General features: G+C 47.3%; 1 pseudogene; it reads left to right on the forward strand.

The window, feature by feature from the left end:
• The first annotated feature begins 353 nt into the window (after positions 1-353).
• Positions 354-1,023, forward strand: LOC140604379 (proline-rich protein 3-like; annotated as a pseudogene).
• Positions 1,024-15,169: the final 14,146 nt, after the last annotated feature.

The following is a 15,169-nucleotide window of genomic DNA, read 5'->3' on the forward strand; positions in this document are numbered from 1 at the left end:
TTTGATTAGGGAATGGGGAAAACAGAAGGGTGGTTGTCATTCTTTAACCACATGTGCCATTTGGGAGACCTCAGAATGATGGCTTTCTTACTCCTAGCTAAGAAGACCCACAGCACCCTGTACCTAGTCCTTGGAGGATGTGCATGTGTGTGTGAGAGACAGGATGCATGCTCGCTCAAGTGTAGGTCTGGTCTTCTCATCAGGACTGTGGGCAGCCTTATTTGCAAGCATTCCCCTCACACAGCGCCCCTCCAACACTACACCAGGTGCTAAGAGCACTAGACACTTAGAAACACAGAGTCTTGAAAAGCACGAGAAAATAACTGAGAGACTGCCCTCCAAATCCTGCTGCAGCCATTGCCACAACCATGATGCCCAAATGAAAGAAGCAGAATCAGCAGCAGCCCCCGCTGCCAGAGCAGGAGGAGACTGGAGACAGGAGGATGGGAGTCCCATCGGACCACCCAGCCTTCTGGGCCCTCCCCCCAACGGGATGCAACGGAATGCTACGTGGCAATGAAAACGAACGAACTCCTGCTGCAGGCAACCTGGATGAATCTCACAAACACGGTGTTGAGCGAAAGGAGCCAAACAGGAATGCAGACTCTCTTCACAGAGGTCCTCCAGGGTCAAGGGGACCAAGGACTCCACTGCTGAGCCTCCCACCTCCTCCCAGGGGCAGAGGCCTGATCCAGGGAGGCGGCCCAGATGGTCGTGGCTGGTGGGGGGGCCAATACTGAACCTCCTTTTCCTGGACCGGGCCATGGGGGTCCTTCCAGAGGAGGCTTTCATAAAGAGCAGAGAAAACCCCGAAGGCTCAAAAGTTGGTCTCTTATCAAAAATACCTGCCCGCCCAACAATGGCCCCCAAGTTATGGAAGACAAATCCAACCGCCCTGTCTGCCGACACTTTGCCACAAAGGACCACTGTCGATATGAGGACCTCTGTGCCTTCTTCCCAGGCGCCCATGGACCTCCTCTACGAGACCGTGCCCTCCCATCTGGGCTGGAAGGAGCCCTCTGACCTAGCAGCCATATATTGCCCTGTGGGCCTGTGACGGCTACTGTGAGGCTGTTCTGCCCACCACCCTCAATCAGTGACACCCACCTCCATCTGCCACCTCCCCCTTCTGGGGTCCAGAGTTGTGTTTCATCACTGGTGCCCAGAGTGTGGGCTTTCTTTTGATCCAGCCTCCAGAGACTCGCCTTCAGGACCCCACCTCTGCTCTCTTCAACTGCCTCCTGGATCCAATTCCCCTTCGCCGACTCACTGCTGAACAGGAAACCTCTTTGGTGCTGTTTCTTGTGCATCTGTCCACCCAGCCCTCAGTACTGCCCTCGATTCGTACGAGCCCTGGAGCAGTTTCCTACCATTCCCTTCTTCTAGATGCTTGTTTTAAATCCTTTTTATGTGACAAACCCTACCCCCAGAGCTGCCAGTTGACCTGGGGTCAAGTATGGATGACTGGTGCAGAGTCACTCCCTGGAAGGCCACCCTCCCAGCTTTTGGATTGTGTAGGTCCTGCGTCAGTAGCGTGATCCCCACACTCTGGTCTGTGATCACTGTGCTTTGTGAAACTGTGCATCCCCTCGTACACAGCCTTTCTCAGTGTCCATGGCATCACTGTGACTTCCCAACACTAGAGTTTTTCTGCCAAAATGAGTGAGGCTCTTGATGCCCTCTAGACTTTCCACACCTCCCAACATGGGAGAATTGTGAAACTTTCTGCAAGACTGCCTCCCGGGTCTCCCCATTCTCCTGGTGTTGGCTTTTCGGGGTTTGACACAAGCCCATGAGATGTCCTCTAAAACCTCTTACGGGCTATCCTATCTCCTCTCCAGCCTACTTTAGTTAGAGTACGTCATTGTGAGGCCACCAGCCCTTTCATCCGAATTCTGTGAATCTCCACCTGGCCTACCCTTGGGTGAAACCTGGACGGTACTGTCGCCCTCGTCTAACCTTCTTCCCTACATCCCTGGCACTGGTTGTTTTCTGTGAAAACGGCAGTGAACAGGTTCAGTTTTGCACTGGCCCTGAGGAAATGGGTCAGGAGTTGTGTGGGCAAGAGGGAGGGGGGATGAGAGCCGTTGGAGAACCGAGAATGAATTTTTTTTCTTTTTAACTTTTTTTTTTATATTAGTAATAAATGCAGTGGAAACAAGAGAAAAGAAAGAAAGAAAATAACTGAGAAATTATCTCCTGCATCCCCAAACTGCAGATCCACTTGCCTCTCATCCTGACTGGATAATCTCTTTCTTCCCCCATTCAATAGAACACTTGGAAACCACCCACTGGGCCTCCTCTCTGGACCTTCTCTCAGCACACATCCTTACCTAGTTTTTCCTCCTCCCTCCAGCCATGACTACAGAGCTGTCCCTCCATCGGTCTAATCCTTCTGCCCATGCTCAGGATCCTGTCCAGGATTATAGCCATCGCACATTCCCTCACTTCTCTGTAGCTTTCCCTTGAACATGTTTGCAGCAGTCTGGTGCTTTCCAGACTTTCCAGGCCCAACCAAATTTCCCCTTTATGGATATTCACACTGCATTTCTCTGGGGAGCACTCACATTTCATGGGGGTGCAACCTTTAGTCATGGTATCTCCCATGCCTCTCTGAGTGGTGAGGATGGCTCATGCCAGGTCATTCAGCCTCCATGACCACAGAACTGGGCCCTGGAGTTGAAGATCAGAGACCTCAGAGGGTTCAACTGTCTGAATGTGGTTGCCCAGGAAGCTTGGCAATGAAGAACCCTAGGCCTTCTTGTCCTTTCCAAAGCTTGTTCAGCCGTTCTTTTATTTGATTCCTTATGCCACTGGCCAAATATCTCTTTTCAGGTACCCCGAATATTCAAAAACTAAAGACTCCCATTTTGAACTTCCAAATTAAGCAATAAAAATTGGTACGCACGAGCAAGGCTAAAGCTCTGACTTGGGCGACAGAGCCCACGCATCTCCAGCCACTCTCAGCCCTTCGTTTGAATTAGGCTGATGTCGAAGGGCGCAAATGCCTCCTGGGCATTCCCAACTGATGGTGAACGTATAGTCACTAGATTCATTCTGGACTGGAAGGAAAACCAAACTTAAGATAAATTGGCTAATGAGGATCCACACGTGGGTTTTGAAGAGCTGACTGTGATCCCTGAGGTATCCTAGGGATCATCAGCAATTTGAAAATATATGTTGTAAGTCTGCCTTTACGGTGCAACGGGAGATGCAACATAGTGGGTATAAAACACCTGACACAGAGATGTTAATCTCGCCAGGAAAACAGGTCATGTGAGATACGGAGAGGGCCGAGAATGAGGAGACAGTGGCTCTGCGATGCAAACAAAGCAAAACAACAAACAACTGGACCAGCAGAGAAGAGTTGTGTCTCTACTGTCCTGGGAGTAGGCATTTGGCGCATCCACTCCCTCTGATTTTGGAGGATTCCTGCTGGCGTGTGCAGTGGCTAGCAGGAAGTGCCCCTCGGCCCCCTCCCTGCCCACAGTGTGGGACACAACTCAGGCTGGACAAGCCACCAGATGCTCCACCTGCGTCTGGATCTAGACCTACCAATGCCAGGTGTGAGAAGGAATGAGGCTCGCGCAGGGTGTCTGCGGCGGGTGTTACCGGCCGGGACGCCCGGCCTGGAGGCCTGTGCCCGAAGTCCCACCGTGGCCTCCTGCTTTTCCAGCTGCGGCACCTACCTCGGTTCCAGTCTCTGCTGGTCGGCCGGTCTCCTGCTGACCCTCTGGGGCCCGTGACTCTGTCTCCTGGAGCCGTGTGCTGTTGCTCTACCAAAAATACAGACTTCCGTTAAGCTTAAAAATAAAGCTGCTAGCAATGTCAGCAGCAAAAGATGGGTTTACTTGGAAGAGCAGAGAGCTGCAGTGCGGGACTAACAGGCTGGGACAAACCACAGAGAAGCCCGCAGTGGAAAGGAGATGCGTGCTCTCTTCTAGAAAAAGCAGACGGTCCGGGAGGCTGGTAAGAGCAAAGAGTTCACTGGCGTAAACCGGGCGGCTTCTCATTGGCTGTGCTGTGACCATCTCTCTCTCTCATTGGCTGGGCTGTTGTCAGGGCAGGAGCAAAGCCTTTCTTTCACCTGCTGGGTATTAGAAGGCGTTTCCACCTGCAAGGTACACCCCTTCCCGTCGAGTTTGCAATTAACTGTGAGCCCCAGGGCCTGAGAGCTCTCCTTTGCCAGGCCGCCAGGCCCCATTCTCATGAGGTTTCCCTTCATTAATTTTCACACTTCTCAGGTCATCCAATTTGTAGGAAATGTCTTCATTTCTATTGTATTACTAGTTAGTTAGTTAGTTAGTTAGTTAGTTAGTTAGTTAGTTAGTTAGTTAGTTAGTTAGTTAAACTAGCTTTTAAAAAATAAGGGCTGTGGGCAGCCGGGGTGGCTCAGCAGTTTAGCGCTGCTCTCAGCCCATGGCATGATCCTGGAGACCTTGGATCAAGTCCCATGTCGGACTCCCTACATGGAGCCTGCTTCTCCCTCTGCCTGTGTCTCTGCCTGTCTCTCTCTCTCTCTGTGTGTCTCATGAATAAATAAATAAAATCTAAAAAAAAAATAAGAACTGTGCTTGTCTTTTCTGGCTTCAGAGTTCTTAACACTAACATCTCCTCAGGAACGGAATATCTAACAAGAAAGAAAAGTAAAGGCATCAAATGAGTATGTATGTGTGTTTTACCAGCAGCTGGGATTGTCGTAGAAGAACTTTGCCTTTAGAGTCACATTAAATTCCACTTTTACGGGGCATTCCTTGGGGCCTCAGGCAAGTCACTTAACCTACCCTGGCCTTAGTTTCCTCACTTACAAGTGGAACAATAATTCCTACCTCACTGGACTATTGTAAAAAGTAAATGAGACATTAAAGTGGGAGTTCAGGATCCCTGGGTGGCGCAGCGGTTTGACGCCTGCCTTTGGCCCAGGGCACGATCCTGGAGACCCGGGATCGAATCCCACGTCGGGCTCCCGGTGCATGGAGCCTGCTTCTCCCTCTGCCTGTGTCTCTGCCTCTCTCTCTCTCTCTCTCTCTCTCTGTGACTATCATAAATAAATAAAAAAAAATTAAAGTGGGAGTTCTAGCCCACTTGTCCTTCCAACAAGTAGTGCTAGAACAAGTGGATATACGCTTATGAAAAAATGAAGTCGGCCCCTACCTACCACACATCATTATACAAAGATGATCTCAAAGTGGATCACTGGCCCAAGTGTAGGATCTAAAACTAGAAAACTCTTTGGAAAAACATGAAAATAAATGTTCATGGCCTTGGATTAAGCAAAGGATTTGTGGGGATGATAAAGAAAAGCACAAGCAACAAAAGGAAAAATACATTAATAGGACTTAATCAAAATTAGAAGCTCTAAAGACACTATAAAAAAATAAGCCATCAGAATGGGAGAATATATTTATAAGTCATATATCTGACCTAAGTACCAGAATTTACTAGAGTGTTTGGGAGAGTAAGAGTGACTCCTAATACAGGATTCTCTTCTGGGGTGGTGAAAGCGTACTAACATTACAGAGGGATGATGATTGCACATATCTGAATATGCTAAAAACCACTGAATTATATATGTTAAACAGCATATGAATTATGTCAATAAGGTTATTAAAAATTAATTGAAACAGTGTATACATAACAGTGTACAAATAGAAAATGTATACATCTAACCATTGCACATAAGTGTACATGTAGTACAGTTTACAAAATATTTTACTTCTTGTTGCTTTGTTTTATGATGATTGATTGAGCAGAAAGTGCTGGAAAGAGAGTGACTGCCAGAAGGTGCTTCAGATTGGATTAGTAGAAGATTCCTCCAACCCAAAGCCTTTGGGACTGATGCATTCTTTTGTAAGAATCTTCTGTATGTCTCACAGGATCTGGGAGTTGTGTTCATGTGCATCCCTTTTGTGTTCTCATTTGCCATCACTGTACCCAATGCCCCAACTAGGCCTGTCCTTCTTGGCCTTTATCCCTTTGTTCAGAATACATATAAAAGGTCGCTCCTCTTAGAAATTGGACTCTTTCTTGTGGCTCTCACCTCTCAGCATTTTGTTCTTATTACTCACTTATGTGGGATGAGTTTAGCACAAAAATTTAAATCCTGATATTAAAATTCTTCATGTATGGTAAAAAAAAAAAAAACTTTCTTGCACATTTTGAAGCTGCCCTTTAAAAGTTCTAAATCATAAGTTTAAATAGTTGTAAGACTGTACATTTCCAGCTTACTATAAATACTTGTATAAAATTGCAACATTATTTTTAAAAATATATTCTGTGGAAAATAAATACCATAGCAATTTGATATCTATCCATCTAAAGCACAAAAAAAAAAATTCAAAAATTTTACCATGCTCCCTTTTCTCCTTAAAATCCTGTATCCTTTCTACCGCCTTCACACATTTTTACCCTAATACATTTTTTATATGTGAGTCTTTGTGATCATCATATTTCCCTATAACAAAAATGTTTGTGAATTGAAATTTAATTTCTTTTTTTTTTAATTTTTTTATTTATTTATGATAGTCACACACACAGAGAGAGAGGCAGAGACATAGGCAGAGGGAGAAGCAGGCTCCAGGCACCGGGAGCCCGATGTGGGATTCAATCCCAGGTCTCCAGGATCGCGCCCTGGGCCAAAGGCAGGCGCCAAACCGCTGCGCCACCCAGGGATCCCTGAAATTTAATTTCTTTTGACCATTAGGCTTTTTGTAAATCTGAATTTAGTTATCTTTTCCATGACTATTATTAATAAATTATCAATGTACAGATATATAACAATTTTGATAAATACTGATAAAACATAAGAACTGAAGATGTTATTGGAAGTGTCTCTGATAGATGAATGGCAGGAACTGGGGGCTGCCTTATGGTGCCTTGATGATAGAAGATGATACAAAACCAGCTGTCTTAAGTTTGTCTAATTGTATGGAGCACAGATGTTTTCACCTGTTGAGATGTACACTTTTGTGTGTGTGTATGTGTGTGAAGCAGGAGAGGGGCATTTATGGAAGAAGGGGTGGGAAAGGCATGCTGGCAGGAGGCATCCCCAGGCAGGTCAATTTTAGGACTATTGTTGAGCTGGAAGCAGATTCCCATATTGAAGATTCCAAGGCAGTGGCATCCCAGCCTGAAGGCCTCTGCTGTAGGCTACTTGTGGTTCTTAAAGAATTCCAAACCTTGCTTGTGAGTCAGAGCTGTCTGTTGGTTTTGCCTACAAAGAGAGATCAACCAACCAGAACACTATTAACCATTCCTCACTTTAAAAATCCTCCCTCAGGGTGCCTGGGTGGCTCAGTTGATTCAGCGTCCACTCTTGACCTCGGCTCAGGTCATGATCTTAGGGTCCTGAGATCAAGCCCCACACCGGGCTCTGTGCTCAGTATAGAGTCTGCCAGAGATTCTCTCCCTCTCCTGCTCCTCCTTGCCTCTCTAAAGTAAATAAATCTTTTAAGAAAAGATAAATAAAATAAAAATTCTCTCTCAACTCCACACTTCCCTGGTCTAGATAATTCCCACCCCACCCCCTTGTTTTTCAGAGGAAAGTTCTTGACCATTTCTCCAGCTCTTGTTGTCTCTCCTTCCTTATCCTCCACATGTCCTGAGTCCACAGCTCCCTGGATGCACCTATGGCCACTGACAGAAGAAACATCCCGACTGTGAAATCCAGTGTCCACCTCCCACCTCCGACCTCCTGGAGCCCATCCGTGTGTGCTCTCTTCCAGAGCTTCACCTCACCCACTCCTGTTGCCCACCCCCCCATCTCTACAGATGCTGCCGTTCAGTGTTCCTTCTCTCCTTGCCCTTTGTTCCAGAACATCAGACTTCCAGGGTCTGACCAGGCTCTTTTCTCTCCCACGGTGATCTCCTCTCTATGGTTTACTTTTTACCAAGAAAAGCCCACTTGGAGTAAAAGAAGTGATCCTAAACAGCTATCATTTCAGAAGAAATATAATACTTTTAACTAAGGGGATGATGCTTGCAACAAAAATGAACTACATGGTCCCAGCTATTTGCTATTAGTTTGTTAGGCTAGCCATGCCTCGTCTAGCACCATCTCATTTATGACATTATGCTGGCTTCCAGTGGGTTCCGGAATAAAATCAAAGAATAAAAATCAGAGGCTGCACTCTGCTGTGGAGGCAGCATATCATTTGTATAATTTCTATAAGAATATCCCATATTTTATTCTTAGGGAGTCAATTCTGTACTTTCTGGAAAACTGGAAGGCTGCCACTCAAAATGCCCTCTGGCCCCTCACTGGTCCACTCAAGCATGTGACACATATTTTCCTCTGGTAGAAAGCAAGAGGAGGGTGTAGAATCAGCTGCGAATTGGACAAAGCACCATACTGAGTGCTTGAGGCAATTTACATTATCATTCAGTCAACTCCAAGTGGTCATTTATTATCATCTTTATTTCGCCAAACGTAAGCTCCATGACGGCGGGGACTTTGTTTTACTTCTGTATCCCCAGCATCCAGCACAGTACCTGATACCGTGGGGGTGAACAAATACATCCTGAATAACAAGGCTTAGAGAAGTTAAGATACTTTTCCAGACTGATGCAGCCGGGCAGTACCAGGAATGAACACAAATCTCAGAGTATGGTCATTATCTCCAGCAACAAGGCCCCCCTGAAAGCTGCACGTCCAATTCCCTTCACAAATCGACCTCTTAACCTCAATACATCCCAATTTTCAGGTACTCAGTTCAAAATCCTTGGCCATCCTTGACCTCTTTTTTTCTCCCAGCCTCCACCTATGGCCAGTCAGGAAATCCCGCTGCCTCTGCTTTCACCGCCTCTCCAGAAGCTGGCCACGTGTCACCACCTCCGCTGCTACCTCACCTTTCAAGACACAGCCACCAGCACCTCTGGCGGGTAGTTCCCCAGCCTCTGGCTTTCCTGCCTCCATCACCACCTTCCCTGCTATCTAGCTCACAGCGCTGCCCGAGTGACTGGCCTGAATGTTTGTGCTCCTCAAAACTCCATGGTTTTAGGAGAAGGGACCTTTGGGAGGTGATTAGGTTTAGATGAGAGGATGAAGGGAAGCCCCCGGTTAGCTAAGTGCCCTTATAAGAAGAGAAAGACACTCCAGGGCTTCATCTCTCTGCCATGTGAGGACACAGTGAGACGGCTGTCCTCTACAAGCCAAGGAGAGGGTTCTCCCCAGACACTGAACTCTGCTGGACTTTGATTCTAGACTTTCCAGTCTCCAGAATGGTAAGAAAACTAATTTCTGTTGTTTAAGTCTCTCAGTCTACAATGTTTTTTTTTTTTTTAAAGGATTTATTTTATTTATTTGAGAGAGAGTATGTGATTGGGGAAGAGAGACTCCCAAGCAGACTCTGTGCTGAGCATGGAGCCTGATGCTGGGCTCGATCTCACGACCCTGAGATCATGACCTGAGCCGAGATCAAGAGTCGGACACTTAACTGACTGAGCCACCCAGGGGCCCTGATGGTGTTTTATTTTAGCAGCCTGAACAGACTAAGACCCTGTTAGAACATAAGGCAGATCATGTCATTCCTCTGCTCAAAACCCTCTAGTGGCTTCTTTCTTTAAGAGTCAAGGATAGACTCCTCACAGTGGCCTGCAGGGTTCTATGGAATCAACCCTTCTTTCCTATCTGGTCTCCCCAACCCCACCATCATACCCTCCCAGCTGGCTAAGTCACCAACACAAGCCTTCTTATTTGTCCTCAAATCCATCAGTCAGGCTTGTGCTTTGGGTCTTCGTAGGGTGCTTTCCTCCATCTGGAGTGACGGTAGAGCCAGCCCCCCGCTCCCCCCCCCAGCCAAATCTGAATGACTGCCTCCCCCCACCTTTGTCCTCCAGGTCTCTGCTCCAGCTGACTGGCCAGAGCCCCGTCCTGACTTCACCATTGCTGCCACTCCTGATTGCCTCTCTGCTCTGTCTTCAGCGGTAGCATGGATCATTTTCTGACATATTACTTACTTTCTTCTCTATGTTGCTTATCACCTGTCCCCTCCTGCTACAGTGTAAGGCCCAGGAATGCACAGGTTTGCTCTCTAACCAGTCTGAACCTCTGCACTCGACACATTTGTATTTGTTGAATGAGTGACTGTCTGTGAATCACAAGTTCTTGAATCCTCAATGTCAAAACCCAGAGGATCTATTTCAACCCTCCCAGTTTATAGGTGAGGAGACAGGACCCCGAGAGGTGACAGGAGCGGCTGAGGTCACACAGAGATGGCTGGTGACAGTAAGTCGGTAAAGCGGCCGATCTTCTCCACCTGTCAAAGGCTTAGCCAAACTGTGGAAGGAGCCTCGGTGTCCATCGAAAGATGAATGGATAAAGAAGATGTGGTTTATGTATACAGTGGAATATTCCTCAGCTGTTAGAAACGACAAATACCCACTATTTGCTTCAACGTGGATGGAACTGGAGGGTATTATGCTGAGTGAAATAAGGCAATCGGAGAAGGACAAACATTATATGGTCTCATTCATTTGGGGAATATAAAAAATAATGAAAGGGAATAAAGGGAAAGGAGAGAAAATGAGTGAAAATATCAGTGAGGGGGACAGAACATGAGAGACTCCTAACTCTGGGAAACGAACAAGGGGTAGTGGAAGGGGAGGTGGGCAGGTTAGGAGTGACCAGGTGACGGGCACTGAGGGGGGCACTTGGCGGGATGAGCACTGGGTGTTATGCTATATGTTGGCAAACTGAACTCCAATTAAAAAAAAAAAAAAAAAAAAGCTTCACCGGGGCCTGTGAGCAGCAGCAAAGGCAAGGACCCCGGACCACAGCCGAAGCAGGAGCAGTCGCCGCGGCGTGCGGCCACCAGGGGGCTCTCGTGCGCCAGGCTGAGCCGCACCGGACCCCGGGGAGCGAGCGCCCGCGCAGCGCCGCTGGAGGGAGCAGCGGGGCTCGGCGCCCGGAGGAAAAGCGGCGGCGGGAGGCGCAGCAGCGTTTTCACCGCTGTCCTGCTCGCCAGACGCCCGGCGCCTTCCAGCCGAGGGCGCATCGGAGAATGTTGGTCCCGGGCCGCTGTGAGACACCCCGTGGCGCTCCTGGCTCCAGCCTTTCACTCCTTGACTCCCGGGGCGGGGCGCCTGCCCCCCGGGCTGCACCTGCGCGCCCCCCCCCCCCCCCGGGCTGCACCTGCCCTCCGGGCTGCACCTGCCCCCCGGGTGCACCTGCCCCCCCCCGGGCTGCACCTGCCCCCCGGGTGCACCTGCCCCCCCCCCGGGCTGCACCTGCCCCCCCCCGGGCTGCACCTGCCCCCCCACCCCCCCGGGCTGCACCTGAGGGGCCGCGCGCCAAGTGCCTTCCCGCCGCCCGGAACAGGCTCGGGAAGGACGCGTCAGGTGACCCGAAAACGAAGCCCCAAACCTCAGGTGTCGATGAGGTGGGAAACCAGACTCGTCGCTGTTTGAATGGCATTTCATCCCCGCGAATGAAGAGCCGCCGCCACCTCCCCTGCGGACGCGCGCTGAGCTTCCAGGCGCCGAAGCATCCGGCCTGCACCTCTGTGGCTGCCTAGACGCGACCCCATCCCCGTTCACAGCCCCAGGGCCTCACACAGGGGTAGGCAGAGAGATGAGCGCTGGCCTGGAGCAGTTTGGTCCCCACGCCCTTTGGCTTTAACCACTGCCGAATATTCCCTGGTCTCAGCCTGAGCAGCATATTGAAATCACCTGGCCTATCAGTCTGGGTTCAACCAGAGGAGCAGAACCCGCGGGAGATGCATCTTCAGGGCACAGATGAGCTTTTGTGACTGTGGGGCCTGGCCAGGCAAGCCTGAACCCAGAGGATGTGATGTCAGGGAGGCCAGGCGGCAGCTGCTGTCTGCAGGCCGCGGTGTCCACTTCACCAGGAATCCTCCGCTCTGCTCTTGAGGCCTTTCAACACACCGGGTCAGGCCCACCCAGATCAGACTCCCTTAAAGTCAACTGATTATGGACTAGAATCACAGCCACAAATACCTTCGCAGCAACACCTGAGTTAGTGTTTAGTTGACTAACCGGGGACTGTAGCTGTCCTCATGAATTCCGGCTGTTATAACAGAATGCCACAGACTGAGTGGTTTAGCAACAACCGAAATCTTATTTCTCACAGTTCTGGAGGCTGGAAGCCTGAGATCAGAGGGCCAGCGCAGTCAGGTTCTGGTCAGAGTCCTCTTCCAGGTTGCAGACTACTGACTTCTCACTGTATTCTTGGGGAAAGAGAGAAGCAGCAAGCTGTCTCATGTCTTATAAAGACACTAATCCCATTCCTGAGGGCTCCAGTCTCAGGACTAATCTAAACCTAATTACCCCTAAAAGCCCCACCTCCTGATACCATCATACTGCGGGGGCAGGGTGGGGGGTAAGGTCCTGACATAATGAATTTTGGGGAGAACACAGTATAACAATAGCCCAGCCAAGCTGACCCGTTAAAAACACACCACTATGCCTCAAAAGCTTTTGAAAAGTAGGTCTTTGGGGCCCCACCCCAAACCAGTTGAATCTGCATCTCATGGGATAGAAGATGGACATTCATTTTCTTTCCTTGTTTTAAAGTTCTCCCCATAATACTCTGACACAGAGTGAGAGTTAAGAACTACGAGTACCATCAGTGAGATGAGGGCCTTCAGAATTTGAACAGAACCACCAGTACTTGGTTTTCTGTGTTGGGATGACCACAGAGAAGACAGTGACCAGCGTGGAGGGAGCACATGCTGGCTCTGTGTTTGCTCTGTGACCCTGGGTGGGTGCCTCCAGTACTCCGCCTTGGTGTTGTCACCTGGGAAAAGAGGAGAATGGGAGAAAAGGCCCAGATCACCCCACTAACCTTTACCCAAATGCCATTCCCCTTCTTATGCCAAAATCTCAGATTTGTTTGGCCTCCCTATTCCCAGCCCCAGGAGATGACTCCTGATTGGCTCAGAACAATTTTCTTCTTCTTTGGGTCCTCCCTTCAATAGCCTCCCTTGCAGCCACTTCTGGGCAATGAGATACAGGCGAAGTTGACCATGGTCTTTGGGGTAATATTTCCCTCACCAATGAGGGCAAGACCCTCCTTCTGCTCTTTGGTCATAAAGGGGTGAGAGCCTGACATGATGGCACCCCATGTGACACCAGTCAAGGGACAAAAGCCCACCTGCAGAGGGGGGGAATCAGAAGGGTAGATAAAAGCTTGGGTCCTTCGGTGCCCTCAAGCCAGAGCACCACTTTCTACCAGTGATTATAAAATATTTGCTGAGAACACCTTCCCTGATTAGCAGTAGTCCAAGTTTGGGGGAAAGAGAAAGCTTCTGCAGCCATCTCATTCCAGGGATTTGGTATTGGTGAAGCAGACAGTGAGATTTTGGAGACAGAAAAGCCTCAGCTCAGTAATCCTGAGTAATCCTGACTAATCCTCCACAGGTAGAATGCCTCTTATTTACAAGCTCTTTCAGGACATAGCAATCAATCCTGAAAGTAGCATTCAAGACCCTCCACAAATACACCTATTCCCTACTCGAGTCAGAGGTGCCGTGTAGCTTCAATGAAATGTCTCTGGAATATTCCATAGTGATCCCCATGTTCATCTTGGCTTGAATTTCTTCCCCAGTTTAGAATCCTCTCTGCCCACCCTACTTTCTCTGTCCGAATCCCACCATTTTAGGTCTAATCTCCTCCAGAAAGATGTGAATAACTTGTCTACACTACCCCCTTTCTGACAACCCAGAGCCCTGTCTTAGTGCCCTTTGCTAGAGCATTTGACCTCACAGTCAAACAAGAGCCCTGAGGGAGGTCTCTGGATGCCTACCAAACCCACAAAGCATCTTGTTTCCTTTTATTTCTTTCCCCAATTTTATTGAGACATTACTGACTTACAACATTGTATTAGTTTAAGTGCACAACATAATGATGTGATACATGTATATACTGCAAAATGATCACAATAACTCTAATTAGTATCTCTTACTTCACACAGTTATGAACCTTTTTCCCTTGTGAGACTTTTAAGACCTACTCTCTTAGCAAGTTTTAAAGATACATAATACTATTGTTCACTACAATCATCATCAGGTTGTACATCATGTCCCCAGAACTTATTTATCTCATGACTGGAAGTTTATACTTTTTGACCCCCTCTACCTAATTCACCCACCCTTACGTCCTGCCTCTGACAACTACCAATCCGCTCTCTATTTTTGTGAGTTTGGTTTATTTATTTATTAAAGATTTATTTATTTATTTATTTATTTATTTATTTATTTATTTATTTATTTATTTATTCATGAGAGACACAGAGAGAGGCAGAGACACAAGCAGAGGGAGAAGCAGGCTCCATGCAGGGAGCCTGATGCGGTACTTGATCCTGGGACTCCAAATCATGCCCTGGGCCAAAGGCAGGCGCTAAAGCACTGAGCCACCCAGTAGTCACCCCAAGAGTTTGGTTTTCTAGATTCCACACATGTCATCATACAGTATTTGTCTTTCTCTGTCTGGCTTATTTCATTTAGTGTAATGCTTTTGAGTTTCATCCATAATGTCACAAATAGCAGGATTTCCTCCTTTTTTTATGGCTCAATAGATTTCCATATGTGTATATATATATATATTATATATATATTCTTTATAATATATATATTATATATATATTCTTTATAATATATATTATATATATTCTTTATAATATATATTATATATATTCTTTATAATATATATTATATATATTCTTTATAATATATATTATATATATATTCTTTATAATATATATTATATATATATTATATATAATATATATATATTCTTTATCCATTCATATGTCTATGAACATTTAGGTTGCTTCCATATCTTTATTGTAAATACATAATACTGCAGTGAACATATGAGTATATATATCTTTTAAGGATAGTGATTAAATTTCCTTCAGATATATACCCAGAAAAAGAACTGCTAGATCTTATCATAGTCATTTCCTCCTTTATTCCTTCCTAATAAATCAATTCCTCTTAAATCAATTCAAAGCCATGTTTGGAAGTTCCACAAAGTGGCTAAAGTTCTGTTCAATGAGATTTTGTGATCTCTCACGCGTGCTGCTCAGTTTCCTTAAACTCGTCATTCATCTGAAGGACCAGGAATAGAAGGAAGAGAATACTGCTAACAGCTTCAAGGTTGTTCCATCTCTGACAAGAACTACCCAGTTTGATCTCCTTTACCAATGTGG

This window comes from Canis lupus, chromosome 1, assembly GCF_048164855.1.
Source record: "Canis lupus baileyi chromosome 1, mCanLup2.hap1, whole genome shotgun sequence".
In the NCBI taxonomy this organism is placed as follows: domain Eukaryota; kingdom Metazoa; phylum Chordata; class Mammalia; order Carnivora; family Canidae; genus Canis; species Canis lupus.